The sequence below is a fragment of the Pezoporus occidentalis genome, unplaced genomic scaffold, assembly GCF_034315485.1.
Source record: "Pezoporus occidentalis ecotype Australia unplaced genomic scaffold, CSIRO_AGI_Poc_V1 ctg130, whole genome shotgun sequence".
In the NCBI taxonomy this organism is placed as follows: Eukaryota; Metazoa; Chordata; class Aves; order Psittaciformes; family Psittacidae; genus Pezoporus; species Pezoporus occidentalis.
This window is the reverse complement of record NW_026913104.1, coordinates 1,546,683-1,563,097: the sequence shown is the minus strand read 5'-3', so window position 1 is coordinate 1,563,097 and position 16,415 is coordinate 1,546,683.

The following is a 16,415-nucleotide window of genomic DNA, read 5'->3' as shown; positions in this document are numbered from 1 at the left end:
GGAAGAGGTGAAGAAGTGAGATCTTTTCTAACAGGTGGCAGAAGAATAGCAAAGGTACTGAGCTCTCATTCAAGTACTCTGGAAGAAGAGGATGCAGGCAAGTGTCTATAGCAGAAACTGGTAGTAGCAAAAAGGCAAAAATAAGTAATCTACAGTGCTGTTAGTGATTCTGCCACAGACCTGTCTTTAGATACTTAGAACAACCTGGTTTTCTCGAGTCGTAATGTTGCCTGGTAGTGGAATGTGTCACTGGATATACTTTATTGCTTTGCTGTTCACCACCAGTAATCACCAGTGAAAACTGACCAACTAAATACTTGCACAATATCCTATTAATGTGATAAAGTAAAGAGCTGTAAGAACTAAAATGTTTTTGGCAATGTTAGACAGCATTCTGTGACAGCTTGTAATTAGGGGCATGGTCTCCAGCAGACACCCTGTTTGCTGCAGACAAACACCTCTCTTCTCTTTCTGAGCCCGGGGCTGGTTCTCAGAGGTCTAACTTAGCCAAGCTTTTGTCTGAAGTGTTTATACTGTAATACATAAGGCTGGGATGATTTCTTTCTGGATAAGTGTTGTCTGTTAACATGGAACAGAACAGAAACATTGATCTTGTTGAGACTGAGCACTCGCATATCTCTCATCTCACAATTTTGTACCATAATCCAGGAACCATTTTTGAGCCTCTCGGAGTGCTGTAGTCTCTGGCGCAGTGACTGATGAGACATCTGCTGTATGACGTGTTCTATAACAAACAATTCATTATAGCAAAATGGACTAGCAATCATTGGCCCAGGAGCTTTGAGTTTAATGAGGCATTCTGTAGTCTCACAAATCCCCCTCGCCTCTGGGGATTATGCATCGTGTTTTATCTTCAGTTGTGGAACCTGAACTTAAAAAAAGACAATGGATATTTAACATGTTTAGTGACTAAGTTGACATATTTACTTTTCCTAAATTAGCCCTTTTTGGACAAAAACACTGAAGCACACAAGCTTATTATTAGAGATTTATGTAGAGAGCTGCTCTGCTCAAGGAAATAAACTTCTGGATGCCTCTGCCTTTACATTCTCATTTGAAATGTCCACACCACTATGTGGGGCTCAGGGAGGGAATGTGCTTGGCATACCTGGTGCAAAGAGATCCCCTTTGGTTTGGACCATAGATCTTATCAAAAGAGAAGGTAGCCAGCATTGGAGGAAAAGTGGTTGTCTCTGGAGAGGACTCACTTGGGGGGAGGTTAACGGATAGGATGATTCTTGCTTTCTCCTCCCTCTCCCTTCTTCCCTAGCCCTTTGTTTTCAGGAAGGTGATGTGACATCTTCCAAACTGACTCATTTTCACCACTTCCCTAGGGAAGGCTTAGTCTGCTACTGGCAGTATCTTACCCTTTGAGCTAGAGATCTGCTCCCTTGTTGTAAGCATCCAAGGCAGCCCCTTAAAAATGAACTCTCTGAGCATTTCCCTGAAGTCTCACTAATTGTGACTTAAGCAATGATTATGCTGGGCTAATCACACTGGAGTTTTACCACAGCCCTCAGAAAAAGGCATCTTAGGTTTTGCTCTTCTTTTGCTTGCCCTTTGCTGCTGTTTGTGCAATCTACTATAACTGAATTGCATGGTAGTTTGTTTGCTTTGCTCAAGTGGCTCTGCTTGGCTGGAGCTTTGTGATAGCCCACTGAATCTAAGCACATCCAAGGGCTCTAATATAATCACAGATCTTTGTGTTTGCTCAAAATCTCAACTAATCCGTGTCATCATGAGAGATAGGCACTACTGACTTCTATAGGCTGGGATTTAATATGAAGATGGGGGACTGGAAGCTCTAAACAATAGCTATAGTTCTGTCTTAATGCAGCTCACTCCATGTAAGATGGAAAATTACAGATAAATTTCTTTTATTGGTAAGGATAGCCCTAATCCCAGGAGATTTACTTTCTTACAAATAAGTATTTAATGCAAGCTGTTCCCTTGCCACCTGTTTGTTGGATTGTGACAATTTGTCCTTTTTTTGGGTTTTTAAAATGTGGAAAGCAATCTGTCAGAGAAAGCACAATGCAAACACTCTTGTCTCAGGTGCTAAATTGTGGCTTGAGGTTCAGGATGGTTCTATTTCTCCAGCAATGAAGGTGCCACTGGCATAGCTAAGAGGCTGGTGCTTTGAGCTATCCTTTCACAGAGCCCCAAGGCTGCCAGAAGCAACTGAATTCCTTCACTAAGAAGGGAATTTAGGGTATCAAAAACTCACCTGCTAAGGGGAGGGTCAGCTTCATATTGTTTTGAACATACCAGAATTGTTACCACTGGGTTTTGCTGTTGTTTAACTGAACCTCCAAGCAAGATAAGAACTCGCTAAAGTTCAGGTATTTTCATTCTGCCCTTGGTCGGTCCCTATGTCCTTTCACTGCTTTAAAATGAACAGCATCAATCAAAACCAGATAACATCGCCACTGCCAGAAGAGGAGACATGACACAGCTGAGGGCTCACTGCCGTAGCAAGGCTTTCTTTGTGGAATTCTGAGCCTTGTTTTTCTGGTTTGGGCCTGTGCCTGTGCATCATCAGGAGCAGAGTTGAGATCAACTTTTGGAGATGATGCAGATGAGCCTGCTTTGTCTGGGTATATGTCCTAGTTATCCCCGAGGAGGACCCTGTCTACTCCTGGCAGAAATGGATTAGTCTGAGAGATTTTGTGATCACTTGTAATGGGACTGCATCCTATCTTGGGGTAAGAACAGGTGCCCTTCTCTGACATGCCTGTTCTCAGCTTCTGTGCCAAAATGCAGTGGGATATACTTGAGGTACCAGGTGGCCTGCTCTCTGGAATGAGCTCTGGGCTTGGGATGGGGACCTGGGAGTCACATAGCCCATTCCTTGCTCAAATGGATTTGTGATAACAAAATAGAGGCTCTTGCAAACTTCTCACCTCCAGTGATTAGACATACACTGGCTTCTAGTCTCAGTGGTCACACCTTCTAAGCTAGTATAGTGGGATTTCCTGGAGTCTTCATCCAGTTTCAGCAATGGCAAAGTCTAAGTAGGATGCAAGGCAAAGAGGGTGGTATGGCACAGGAGGCGATGGCTTCCCTTCTCTGCTCATCTCATGGCAAACAGCCTAATCTTGTGCCAGCCATCAGGGACACAAAAAAAAAGCTATTGGACTCCTACAGTCCTAGGGGCTAGTAAGTAGCTGGCCTTACAACAGCTCCCAGATGGTGACAAAATGATCTCCAGTCCTCTGATGGTGGAACACTTTGAGTGGCAGCTGCAGACATGGGAAGTGCACTGCACAGATTTAGCTCACATTGATGCAGCCCTGTGTTATTAAACTCTCCCGACAAATTCTTTTTCTCTATGGGAAGCATTCAAACATGCTAGTGACAGTGCACTGAAACAGACTGGGAGCAGATGCTGCTACTGGTCCTGGCTCACCACCTAACTGGGTCAAAGCCTGGTAACTATTCATTAGGCTGTTTCACCAGCCAGCCTACAGTGAGATGCAATTCCTTTCCTGTCTGCTAGGTCAGTGCAACAGAAACCAGATGTGTCAGGAGTTGTCACACAACAAAGGCAAGCATAGTGAATATATATTAAAAATAACACCAGAAGCAATAAACGTTGAGTCCAGTGCAGCCATGCCTGCTGCATTAGCACAGCTCATACTGTAGTAATTGTATCAGTGCTGCCATGGATCCCCTTGGGCTTTGCAAAGAAAATCAGTCTGGATTTTCCAAATTGCATGTTCCCTGTTGCAGAAATGCTGGTGATATACATATATAGGCTTGTAGCGTCAGTTTATTCTGCTGTTTGTAATTGCTACAGTGTCACCCAGGATGCCCTTACTCTGCTTATCTCTTCCACAGGGATTGTTGTTTGGCTCTGTGTTTGTACAGTATCTTGTACAAAGATTCTGATCTCTGAGACCACTGTAGGCACAGCAGTGGAGTAATATTGAGAAATACCGCAGCTTGTCTGGGTATTTGAATAATTCTGGACACAGAGAAACTGTTGATAGCAGCTGTCACATACAAAGTGTTGTATGTGGGCTTCTGAGCAGCCTGCCTGGGTTTGCAGTAGTGGATGGAGGAAGGTGTCTGTGTGAACATTCACCATTGCTGAAAAGCAATTGACCCTTTCTTGGTTCTCAGTGTGTTATCCTACATTTGGCTGTGAAGTCTGGGTGTCCTGTTTCAGGGTGAAAGATGTGACCTCACTCAAGACCCAAATCTTTCACTTCTAATTCCATGAATGCTTGTGAAAGACTAACATCTAACTTTCACCCGTCTCGGTGGGATCCCTCAGCCCTCCTGCTCCAGCCTATTTCGTCTCATTTCTTTTTGATGCTTTCACTCTTTCAAAACTGTTTTTTGTCACTTTTGGTCAGCTGAACCCAGGGTCTTTCTGGTGTTAGCAGAGCTCCGGAGTCTTGGCCCACTGTGTTGAAAGCCCCAGGATCTCAAGTCTTAATATATGTAATTCCTTTGGAGATACAGAGAGGAGCATGAACTATCCAAATTTCACAAGCTCCTTTAGGAACTTCTAGCTAAGTGGTTTTGTGCTTTAACTCTATATTTGGTAGAAAAAGAGGAAAAAAGCTTCTGCTCCACAGCTGAAGGTAATCTGCAAGAGGACTTTTCTTTCCTGAATGACTTTGTGGGGTTTTGTTTGTTGTGGGTTTCCCCATCACCCCTCATACCTGACTTATTCAAGGGCCCTGTAAGGTCAGGTAGATTTGTGCTGACAGTCCTTAAGCACCATGCACAACCAGTATACCTGCAGCAGCCACTGTGTGCCTTCTTGGGGAAGGGTTTGGTTTCTGTCTGGACATGAAACATGTAAAAGACAAGGGCATGGAACTACAGCCTCTACATGGCCCTCTCACACCAACAGCACATGAAAAAAACAACTGATTTTCTGTATCAGGCTTCAGAAGAATTTTTTTCAGAAGAAATAGATTTATTTTGTTTTGTTTATTTTTTTTCAGAGAAGTAAGGCAGATGGAAGGAGTCAATACAGTAAACAGACAGTACAGGGAAACTGGAGCATAACACTGGCTGAGGGTAGAGGGCTGGAGGTCAACAGAGGTGAACTCTTGGATGGGAAAGGAAATAATCTCTATAAATGCTAGGCTCATCATTATTCTTGAGTTCTATCTGGTTAGACAGCCCCTCATAGAAGCTGAAATAACAGAATGGAATAAAAATCCCTCCCACGGTACTTTCTCAACTAAGATAATAAGTGACAGAGCTGGAATATATATCTGTAGCATGCTTCCAAAGAGTTTACGTCATCCTGGGAATGGCAGGGGTTTGTGGTTGAGAGCAGCCTTGCAGTGAAAGGCTACAGGAGGTGTGTACACAGATGAATAAATGCAGGCAGGAACACACACGTGCTTGTGCATGCAGTTGCAGGAGTGCAATGATGCATACTGTTACACTGACAGATGTACTGGGAGTGTTTGAGGATATATGAAGCAGCAAGAATACGTGGGACTGGGTGATGTGTACACAGGGGCGGGGGCTTGAACATGTGTCGCTGGCTGTGTGAATGTGTACAGATGTCAGAGCAAGCAACAGTGGGCACAAGCCTCAGTGAGAAAAGAGATTTCTCCCCTGGCACAGTGAAGTCTGGATTGCATTCCTGAAAGACAGCCACACTTGCCGGTTACCTCCTGGACCAGAAAGAGAGCGGATGTTTTCTTTGCCAGAAATGAATTTTGAAAAGCTCTGCAACCTAAAAGGCATATGGAAAAAATTTCCAGGTTTGAAGTAAACTGCTTTGGCAGTATTAGATGCCTTTTTGTGCTAGGGCTATTAGCACTGCCTCCTTGGCTCTGCACAGGGTGCTCCTCCATGGCTCCTGCTGCTGAAGCTGAGAAAGCCCCTGAGCCTTGCATTGAAGTGCAGCAAAAACTGACACCTAAATATTTGCTTGGAGGTGTAAATGTGAGGTCTCTCTTGAGCTGAGACCTGGCTCTGTTACAGCCTGGCATTTCATGCAGGATCTCCAGTCTGTATTTGCGTAAGCATGGCCATACCCACGAAATCACTCATGGCTATGCCAGATTCTCCCACTCAGCCTCACAGGCTGTACCTAAGCAGAGGCAGCCAGGCAGCGCTGGTGCTTTTCCTGGTGTCTGGAGCAGTACCTCATTCTGTCATGCTACTCGGAGATAGTCTTCCTACAAAATCAATACGTAGATGTTCCCTGTTGTGTGTTTATGCTGGGGCTGGAGATAAATCTAACTCGGATGAATACACAAGGGGAAGGAATTTAGAAAGGAAAAGTGCCCTGGTGATATTCAACTTAGCATGTTGCTATGCAACATCCTGCTGTAACCATAGCAACTCCCAGAGAAGCACCTTGTACAGACCTTTTCTTCTGATATGGGCTGGAAAGACAACGCAATAGAAATGCTGGGTGCTTCTCCACAGTAGGTCAAGAATGGGCTCTGTAGCCCAAATCTGTCCTAGTATCCTGTGAGCTCACTTTTGCTGCTTGTGTTCCTGAGATTGGTTATTTTCTGCAGTTACTGCTTCACAGAAGGGTGAGGTTTCACTGCTTTTCATACCAGAAGTCTCTGCATTAAGGGTCCCTGGACAGAGCAGTAATAAAACTGCTGGAAACCCGAACAAGCAGTAGCTATATGGAGCTATGTTGTCCTGTAGGCAAAAAGGCAATTCTGTTCCATGTTTCTATTCTTTGTAAAGGAAAAGAGAAGCATGTCCTTGCCTGAGATTGTAGCTGATCCTGCAGGGTCAGAGCAATTGAAACTGTCAGAAATAAATACCTTTATCAGTATCAGATTCTTATTGCTTCTCCTGGGGAAGTGGCCCTAAACGCAAACTCCAAAACAAAAAAGCAAGGAAAATAGTGGAAAATCAGAAATTGGAATGAGGTTAAAATGAGGTCTTACTGAACCAGCACAAAATGTGGAGCCAGGGGTGGTGGCTGTCCCAGCAGGTCTTTCCTTTTCTCCAGTCTGTAAACTTTGCTGGGGTGGAAGGTGGGTTGCTAAGTCAGCTCTTCACATGAAAAATCCCTTACATACTCAGAATACAGAAGTTTCTTTTGTATCTTTTTGAAAGCGGTACCTGCCAGAATGTAGCTCGAGGCACTTTGTGTTTTAGAGGATGCCATAATTATCCTTTATCACTGCACCAAGAAGGGGAGAGTTCTTGCTCCAGAGGCCTAATGTTTTTGCTTGAGGAATGCACAATCCACAGGATAACATAGCAGAAGGTACCAGCTGGAGATGCTACTGCAGAAGAGATAATTAAAGAGATTTTCAAGAAAAAGCAGCTTTCAGGAAGAATGATCATGCATAGAAGTAGGAGGCTTGCGGTAGAACATGATAAATGTTTGGGATTAAGCATTAAACCCAGAAGGGAAGAGTAATCTGGATCATTCCTGCAGAGTAGGAGTGACTGAATATCCATCTGGAGTGTTTCATGGGTATGTGGGTGAAGTGAGCATGTTTCTGTCAGTAGTGAAGATGTGCTGATAGCATGCTGAAGTAAGGACGTGCATCTGTTAGCTGTTAGCCTCTACGGACACCCCAAAACCTGTGAAAGCTAGGAGCAGTGGTTGATAGGGCTTGTTTAACAACCCAGATTTGCTGGCTAGGTTTATTGTAGCTCATAGATTTTATTCTGCTTTGCTTGAAAGTCATTGTGGGAAGTAAGCTCTGTAGGTGAGAGCAGTAATTGCCCTCCAGGGAAAAGAAAAAGCGTGGAGCAGTTCTCCAGATGTGGAGCTGAATGAGAGACAGTGATGAACAGCCTTGGCTGCTGTCTAGTAGCTGTAGGGACATGGTACTTTGCTCCTGCGTGAGCTCAGATTTGGGCAGTGGAGCTCTGTACTGGTCCCTGTGCTGTTTCCCCTCTGACTGTGGAGCCTGAAGCTGATGGGGTAGAGCTGGTGCCTGTGCAGGACTACTGTGTGGTCACACCCTGCTGCCAGCAGCGAAGTCAGAGGCTCAGAAACATCCTAATTACATGAACTGCAGGTGCAGAGGTTGCTAAGCAACGCCATTATCATGCAGCAGCCATCCCATGCTCTCACCTGCTGGAGCTATCTTCCCTCTCTCCCTGGGCAAAGTTCTCCCCATCCACTTGGTTGTCACCTGCTTGAAATGTGCAGGGTCAGGTTTGAAGCAGGAGCTGTTGCAGCTGTAAGGGGCTGAGCCCTGTTAGCATCTGTCTCCTTGAGAAACCCCAAGCAGGAAAACTGCTCTGAGGCTGGGGTAGCTTGTAGATGCTTAAGAACTAAACAGGCAAGCACAGTGTGGGGCTGTGAGGTAAGCAAAAGCTGCTGAGGTGCAAGGGGGAGTCACGATAAACACGAGCTTGGGTGCAAGATGCTGGGTAGAGGTGAGCCTCGGAAATACACGCATTGATTTTCTTGTGTGAAAGCTAGAATGAATTCAGACAGCATCTGGGAAGCACTCCCCTTTGTCTTTCTCAATGATCTGCACTCATAGTTCTTTAAATAACTTCTAATCCATAAAACCCGTTAGTAGGAACCTCAGTTCATCATCAAGCATTAGAGGGCAGCACCAGCTGAGAAGCCGTCTCTCTCTAGGGGCTTCTGGGGACGGGGGGGGAAGTAAGGCGTGTGCCCCAAATGCAGTGCTCTGCAGCATCACCCAGGTATTGTCTTCCTATGGCATCCTTCACTTTGTCACCTGAAAGGGCTGAACTAGCAGCGTATTACTTGCCTTTTGTTGCTTTTTCTGTTCAGTGAAATCCATGGTCCTGGCAGCTGTGGGAATGAAGCTTCTCAGCTCCTGAGCAGGAAGAAGCCAGTGAGTTGTGTTGCTGTTGTGGACATTCATGCAGTTCCCACTAAACAGCCCTGACTATTCTATGATTCTATGATCAAAGGCATTATCCTCTGCCCACAGTGCCCCAAAGTTGTGAAGGATGGCCTTCAGCAAAATATCCAACTCTTTTTTATGTCACAAGAATAGAGTTCCCAGGACAAAAGCCAGCTTAGGACAGGTGTGAGGTTATGTGGCAGGGCCGAGTCAGAGGGTTGCTTCTCCTGCTGGTTCTGCTTACCTGCCTGCATACAAATTCTGTCTTAGTCTTCTTTCCTTTTGAGGGAAAACTGTTTCCCAAGTGATCATTCTTCTTCAGAGCTCCAGACCAGTAGCCCACAGCCTCACTCAGTAAATTAAACTTTCTTACGCCAGTAATTCTCTGGCAGTAAATTTATCCATGCTACCTTGTCCTGCTTTCAAAAAGCTATTGAATTCCCATGCTTTGTCAGTGAAATGACCACAGTAAAGAGATGTATTAAACAGAGATAGAAATTCAGTCTGAGACTTTTGTGCTGCTTGGATGGAGATAGTTGTTGATACTGGAGGAGTAAGAAATTTGCAGCACTCGGTGAACAGTTACTAGCTTAAATCTTACAGAGAACAAGGTAGTAAAGAAGAAGGGATTTTTCCCTTTGGTGTTTGGCACTAACTGTAACATTCCTAAGTGTCTCAAAACTCAGGGACAGTGGCAGGAAATAATCTCTTACTCACCAGTGCTCCAGATTTAGCTGGGGAGGATAGCAGCAGCCAGAGACACTGCTTGTGGCCTAATCTGATGAAAGTTGCAAAGTGACAAAGGGTCTGCCACATGTAGGGCTCTACTTGAGACCTATTAGCAACTTATCTAAGTGCCCACCAGCAGTGCGTTGAACAACAGAAGAATTTTGCCTTCCTTCTATCTCCCATTCGCACAGGGAAGAAGACTGCAGCACGTTTGCTCCACTCTTCTATTCGCTGTTAGTGAGGTCAGAAGCTGCTCTTTCTGCTCTTGCTGAAGGTTTTTTTTTCTCTCTCTGGTTTTGAATGCAAAGCTGTGAAGAGATTTGTGGGCTTTTGTTCATTACCAGATTACAGTTGGGTTCTTCCCTATATGTTTGTGCCTTATCATAACTCCCTGTTAATTTTGGGTTTGGGCTGAATAAATAGGGCCTGGGAATTGGATATATTTTTTGTTTGAAAAACATTTGTGATGACAAAAATTTCTAAATTAAATTGTGATGTTTGACACTTAATTTTTAATTTTTTTTCTTTTTACCCATGAAAATTACAAACAAAAAAAAACCAAATAAACAAACAAAAAAAACAACAAACCAGCCTTCATCTCCAGAATGCAAGAAAGTGCATTTTATCAACATGAAATTAGATACTTGTCAAAATACATTTGTCCTCAAAATAACTATTCATACATTTCATTTTCCTGCATAAACAGATATTAATCTGCTCTCTTCTCTTGTCATTTGCTACTCACATTCTAGCAGTGACTGTGGGAGGGAAATATTTGAAGACATTTTCAAAGCAATAGACAGGCTGGGTTTATATAATTTTCTCTGGCTTCCTTAGCAGCATGCACTTTATTACCAATGAGAAGGGAAACATCTATTTAAAATCAATCCAATAATACTGTGTTCCAAAACTTTAATTCCTATCTGCACAACCTGGTTTGGTTTCAAGCAAGTTCTTTGTCAAACCAACAGCTCTTGTGGTTTTGATTTCTCGGGCAGGGCAGAGATGGTTTTGGTGGTTAGGGAGGCCCAGGAGTGTTTTAGCTTCTGGGGAAAGGGCTGTTGAATGGGAGCAAGGGAGCATTTGAAGACCTTTTTATAAGGGGTGGGAGCTCCCAGAAATTGAGGAATTAATGAACTGGTGTGATAATGAATGCTACCCATTAAAAGACTTCACATTCCCTGGCATTTCATGTCTGAACTGAGGGATATCCTGAGGCTTCACATCGAATTTGAAAGAAAAGCAGTTTCCCTGTGTGCTTTGTTTTGGGGGGTTTGTTTGTTTTGTTTTTCTTTCCCTGTGGTTTGTGTTAGGGGGTCTTGAAGTCTCTGGTACAGCTCTTCTGGTGTCTGAGAAATTTACCATTCAAGACACAGACAGTGAACAGCAAGGCAACTTTTACTAAACTCACTCCAGGCTTCATCCTGGACAGTGGCTGTTTATATGCAAACATAAACCTGAATGACAATGACAGGGAAATGTGGCAACTGTTTTCACAGGGAGGCTGCTGTGCTTCCCCATGAAGCATGGACTAATTAAAAATCAGTATAAAGTACAAGAAGCATGGATCTGAATCAAAACCATGTGCTACTAATCCTGAAGATAAAACCATTCATATCAAGGCACTTGGGGAACTCTGAAGATGAAAAACCCTGGATTGATTTGCTTATAGACTTGTCTTTGTTCCTCACTGTTGTGATATCTGAGCATATAGGTAGTGATTGCTTAGGGTTATTTTATTTTTATCTATTGGTATTAGAAGCTTGACTACAAGCTCTGATTGCCACATTCATGAAGTTTAATGAGGCCAAGTGCAAGTTCCTGCACCTAGGTTGGGGCAATCCCAAGGATAGGAGAATAAAATAGCAGAACCCATCCTGTGGCTTGTGTACGTCCTTGCAAATCAATTCTGTATCTGGTGGAGGCAGGTGAGCAACTCAAAAGGCTGAGGAGGGCAAGGAAAGGGTCCCTGGAAGCTCACAGAGCAGCTCCACAGCAGAGTCAAGACACAAGCATCTGTGCCAGATAGGTGCAAGGCCTGTACAGCTCTATCAGAGTGCTGAGGCTCTCCAGCACCTTACTGTAGTGCAGAAAGGGACTGTAGAGGTGCAGGGTGGTTAATGTGGCATGGTCCAGGCCAAAGCCCAACTGATTTAACTCTGCTAAGACTTGCTCTGTAGAGGTGGAGGAGCACTGCAGTGAAAGCATTATTCAATTTGGAGTTGAAATATCCTTTATCAGAAATTTATAACCCATTTTAAATGAATCAATTCAGGGCACAGTAAGGGTCTTGGCTAAGGAAGAGATAATTCCCCAGGTTTATTTATACAGTTTGATAGCTTTTATGCCAGGTTAGTAAAAAAAAAAAAAAGTCTGTGCCAATAAAATACTTTCTCTGCTTGTAAAACTTGAGAGTGTTTTATCAGTGATACTGAAATTGTCCTTCCCTTTTAGCTTTATATGGGAGCTGGTAGAGGCAGTCACCAGCCTGAAGGGCCAGCATGGCCCAGTAGGTCTGCATTGCTTGCAGGTGCCTGCTGTTCACTCTCTCTCCAGGATCCCAAACCATCCCTTGGCATGTGCTTTTCCGATACCTAAACCATCCTTTCTGTCCTCCTTGAAGGCTGCTTCTGTGAGTGTAAAGATTGCTTAGACAAACTAATGGGAGGAACATGCATCAAGGTCTAATCATTTTCGGACTCATTAAAAATCCCTTCACCTGTCCAACACAAAGATACTGCCTGAAAGTAGGGAGTAAAGGAGGTCAGCTGCTGGGCCCTGGACTAAGTTTCACTCTGTATTGGCTCTAGTCTGATACCCTTTCTACAAGAGTCAGGTGTTCAGATGCAGGAACATTTGACAGATGCTTCTATGGTACTCAGGAACAGGGTTCTTTGGCTGCTGTCACATTGTCTTCACTTGGACTGAAAACTCACATTCTCAGAAAGCATTAGGAAACTTTTAACCCCTGACTTCAAAGGAGTTTTTCTCTGAGGAAAGAACAGCCTGCTAGGCAGCTGCTTCTGCGTTTTCTGCTCCTATTTCCAGTTGATGGACCTGCTCTGGAAGCAGTTCTAAAGGCTTAGTATCAGAATTATTTTAAGTAGCTAAAGGCAGTAGGTGTGTTAACAGTGACAGGGTCCAAGAGATTGGGTTACAGGGAATTTTGTATTTTGACATTTTATTCATGTTTCACCAGGATACGCCACTGAAAGCAGGTGGATTAATGGAAGTACTATTTATACAGAGAAAAAGAAGGTGATCAAATCAGAATGAATTTTCCCTTCCTTAGAGATAGGAGAGCAATTACAGGATGATATAGTCTGTGGAGAACTGAGAGGGGCTATTATATCCACACAATAGAGAGCAGAAGGAAAACTGTGAAGAAAAAAACAAAGAGCCACAGGGGAAGATGGTGACAGAGAAAGAAACAGAAAAAAACGTATTATCTGTGACAAGGACACAATGTAAACTTGCAACATCAAAGTGACAACAGAGGGAATTTAAGCGGCTATACCTACCGATAAGAGAGAACTGCGTGTGTCCTGTGGGCCTGCAGAGAGCCCGCCCCCGCTCAGCACATGGTCCATCCCTGCAAAGGCAGGTGCTGGAAGGGATTTAACACTGGCAAGTGTTTGCTCAGCTCCTGTGAAAGACTTGCAAGGAATATTGGGTGTTCATGGGGGGTAGTGAGGGTTCAGGAGAGTAGTGGGAAGCCTCTGGACCCTGGCGAACCAGCTTTCTCTGCACCCCCAAATCTCAGGCTAATAGCTGGATGTGAATACCCCAATCATTTCACTTTCAATGCTCCCTAATTGTATCTAGACCTGTTTCTACACACTTTAGTGACATTCAGAGAGAACAATGCAGGGTCTGCTATGTCATGGTGAATATACTGCTGGGCTGGGTTATCTGCTCATGTGGTTTATCAAAGCAATGAGACTGGCATTATTTTTGTTGCTTTTACTAACAATGCAAGTTATTTTCACCACCTCAGATGCAGACCTGTGTAATAAAGGCATGAGGGTAGTGCAAATATTCTGTTGACTCAAAAGAAAGCAAGTAGTAGTCCTAAAAGGGAAGCAAGGAGAAGCTGTTGGTGCTGATGACTGGTATTTTACTATAGAAAAACCTGGATTAGGGTTGATGTTAATCAGGCTTGTCAGCAGTGATCAGCAGTTGCATCTCCATGAGGATGTGCCTTGTCCTTACAGAGGAGGAATGTAGTGCCTGTGCCAGCTCAGCCTGCAGTGCAACAGGCAGCTTGCTTTAAAATTTTCCCAAGCAAAAATCCCATTTGGATACTGAGAAATAGCTGATGTGAATAGAGAGGAAAATGAATGTAAAGCAATCTGCAGTCCCTATACAGTGCTTCCAGGATGGCAGCTTTGCAGACACTGATAGTGAGGGGAAAATGTAGTATACAGATAATAGAGTCATTCTGCCAAAAGGTATTTAGAAAATCAGTGATATTTAACAGACCTAGTGGTGCCAGCAGAGCCATTGAAAGTTGTTTATCATGCAGGCTTGTCCAGTGTTCTGGCAATTTTGGGTCAGCCATTCCATTTTCAAGAGAATTTGATTTCAAGGTGATGAGATCACCTTGCAATGAGATTTGGCTGTGTTAATAATGTTTGGTTGTGTGTTTTGCAATAGGTAGCACAGGAGGTTGGGGTCATGTAAGTCATTCCTGTCTGCTGCTCCTTTTTGCTTATTACTTTGTGTTTCTTACTACACAGGATAATGCATGGGTGCTAAGAGCCAAGCGAAATGAGAATAGCCTTTCTGGGCTGAGAATACTTCTTACAAGATTTTCAGTTGTAAAAACAATTTCCGCAAACCTCTAAAAGTTCAAAGCAAACTTTCCCCTCCAGGCTGTTTTGCACAGATTCTCCATTTGGTGCTGGGTGGCAGGCAGCTTCTTGGCATGTCTCGGCACTTGCTTCTTGCAGCACATTGAACTGGCACCACAACATATTCTGCAAGCAGAGTTCAGCTCCAGTGTGTAATAAACTGAGACAAACAACACAGGAGATTTCTCTGTTTTGTCAGTAATGTTTCTGAGGGTTCGCAACTTATCTTGCCTATTCCCTAAGCTTGGAATATTTAGGTCGATCCTTAGATGAATTTATATATGCTGACTGGATGTAGCTCCCACAATGCATGTCATGAAAGTCACTTGAAGCCAGGTCTGTGCTGGAGCAAATCAGCTCACCTCTTTTGGAGTCACCAGAGTGTCCTGATTTACAACAGCAGAGCAGCTTGGGGGTACACTTAGTTAGCCAGTGGTAGGTGATGCTGGCTTAGGCTCTGTCTCATGAAACTCCATCCTGAACCCCAGAACAGGGGCTAAGCGGCTCTGAAAGTATCACTCTTAGGCTCCATTTGTGCTGGTTTTGCTTTGATTTCTGGATTCCCCTAGCTGGGTGAGCTTTACTGGTGTGGACTTACCATTCATGTCAGGTACACTTGTGCCTGCAGAAGCTAAAACCAAAAGATATAGGTGAACAGATGCATCTATTCAGTGCATACGTAAACTCAGAGTTTACTTATTGCTAGGAGTGAGCTGGTACTTCATTTTCTTCAGTCAGCTGGAACTCTTGCTAGAGTTGTGATTTTCTGCTGAGACTCATTCCGTGTCTGAACTAATAGAAGCAGAAGAGAGGCAATCGATTCTTTGGAAATAGCCTATTTCTTCATGTGCTCTTTGAATATTAGTGAGGCTTCTAAGCCCTTCCCAGTCTTGACTCAGAGTCTGCGGCATAGCATGTGTATGATCTGTAGGGTGGTGGTGGATGCAGGTGGTCACTTGGAGATGAAGGTATAGGCTACCCTGTGTTTCTCCAAGTGGAGTGCGTTTGCACTTGGCTCAGGCAATGCTCACATGGTTAGTGGCATGATGTATCTCATGGGGAATGAGGTCTGGACTGTATTCCAAAATAAAAGCTGTAATTACAATTGGCATTTTTGAGTCTCCTGCTGCCAGCAGCCGGGCTCCCTCACTGACAAAATGCTGTCATTGGTGACACTGGCTGTGTGCAGGATCCATGGAAGGGCTGCTTAACCAGGTGCGCCTGTTGACACAACATTCAACCAGCTGTTAGCAGGCATTCCTGCTCTCATTCCCTTGCCCTTTCAGCATGATGAGGGAGGGAGAGAAAGAACCCCCCACTTGCCCATTTGCCCTCCTTTAAAGCCTGAGGTGTGGACCATGGCATCAACAGACATTGCTGGAGTGCTGCTGTAGCCTGGGAATGGATTTGGTGTGGTGTAGCCTAGAGCAGGACCCAGATGTAACCCGAATTTTCCAGGGTTGAGAAGCAGACCAAGATGCAAGCTTAAGTGAGGCCCAACATCCCCATGCCTTTATCATTGAGAAGTACTTAGATGCATGATACAATATGCATTGCCATCTTGGTTGGGTTGGATCTTCTGTTTAAAGGATCCAGAAATGAAACTGAGCATTAAACTGTTCTTGCAGCCATCTGTTCCCAAGGGCAGCCCTGTGCTCCCCCTCTGTTGCACAGCTGGTTGCAGCAGGCTTCCTCAAAGGCAAGCGCTCTTACCTCCTGCTCCAACTAAGACAGTGATTGATGACTGGCATGCAAATGGAAAGGTAGTGGAGGAAGTACTCCAGTTGGTGAAGCTGTGGGAATATGTAGAGCAATCCTGGGTTTCTCTGTTTTCCCTTGCTGATATCTGGCTGATATTTATGGCACGCTTTGGAAGACAGTTAACCTTTAAAGGTTTTATGTAAGTGCCTTTGTGGGTTTCAAATGCATTTATGCTCACTCGTCTTCTTTACCTGTCTGGGCTTTCTTTGTTGTGACAATCAGATATCATTACTATAGACGCCTATATGGCAAAAAA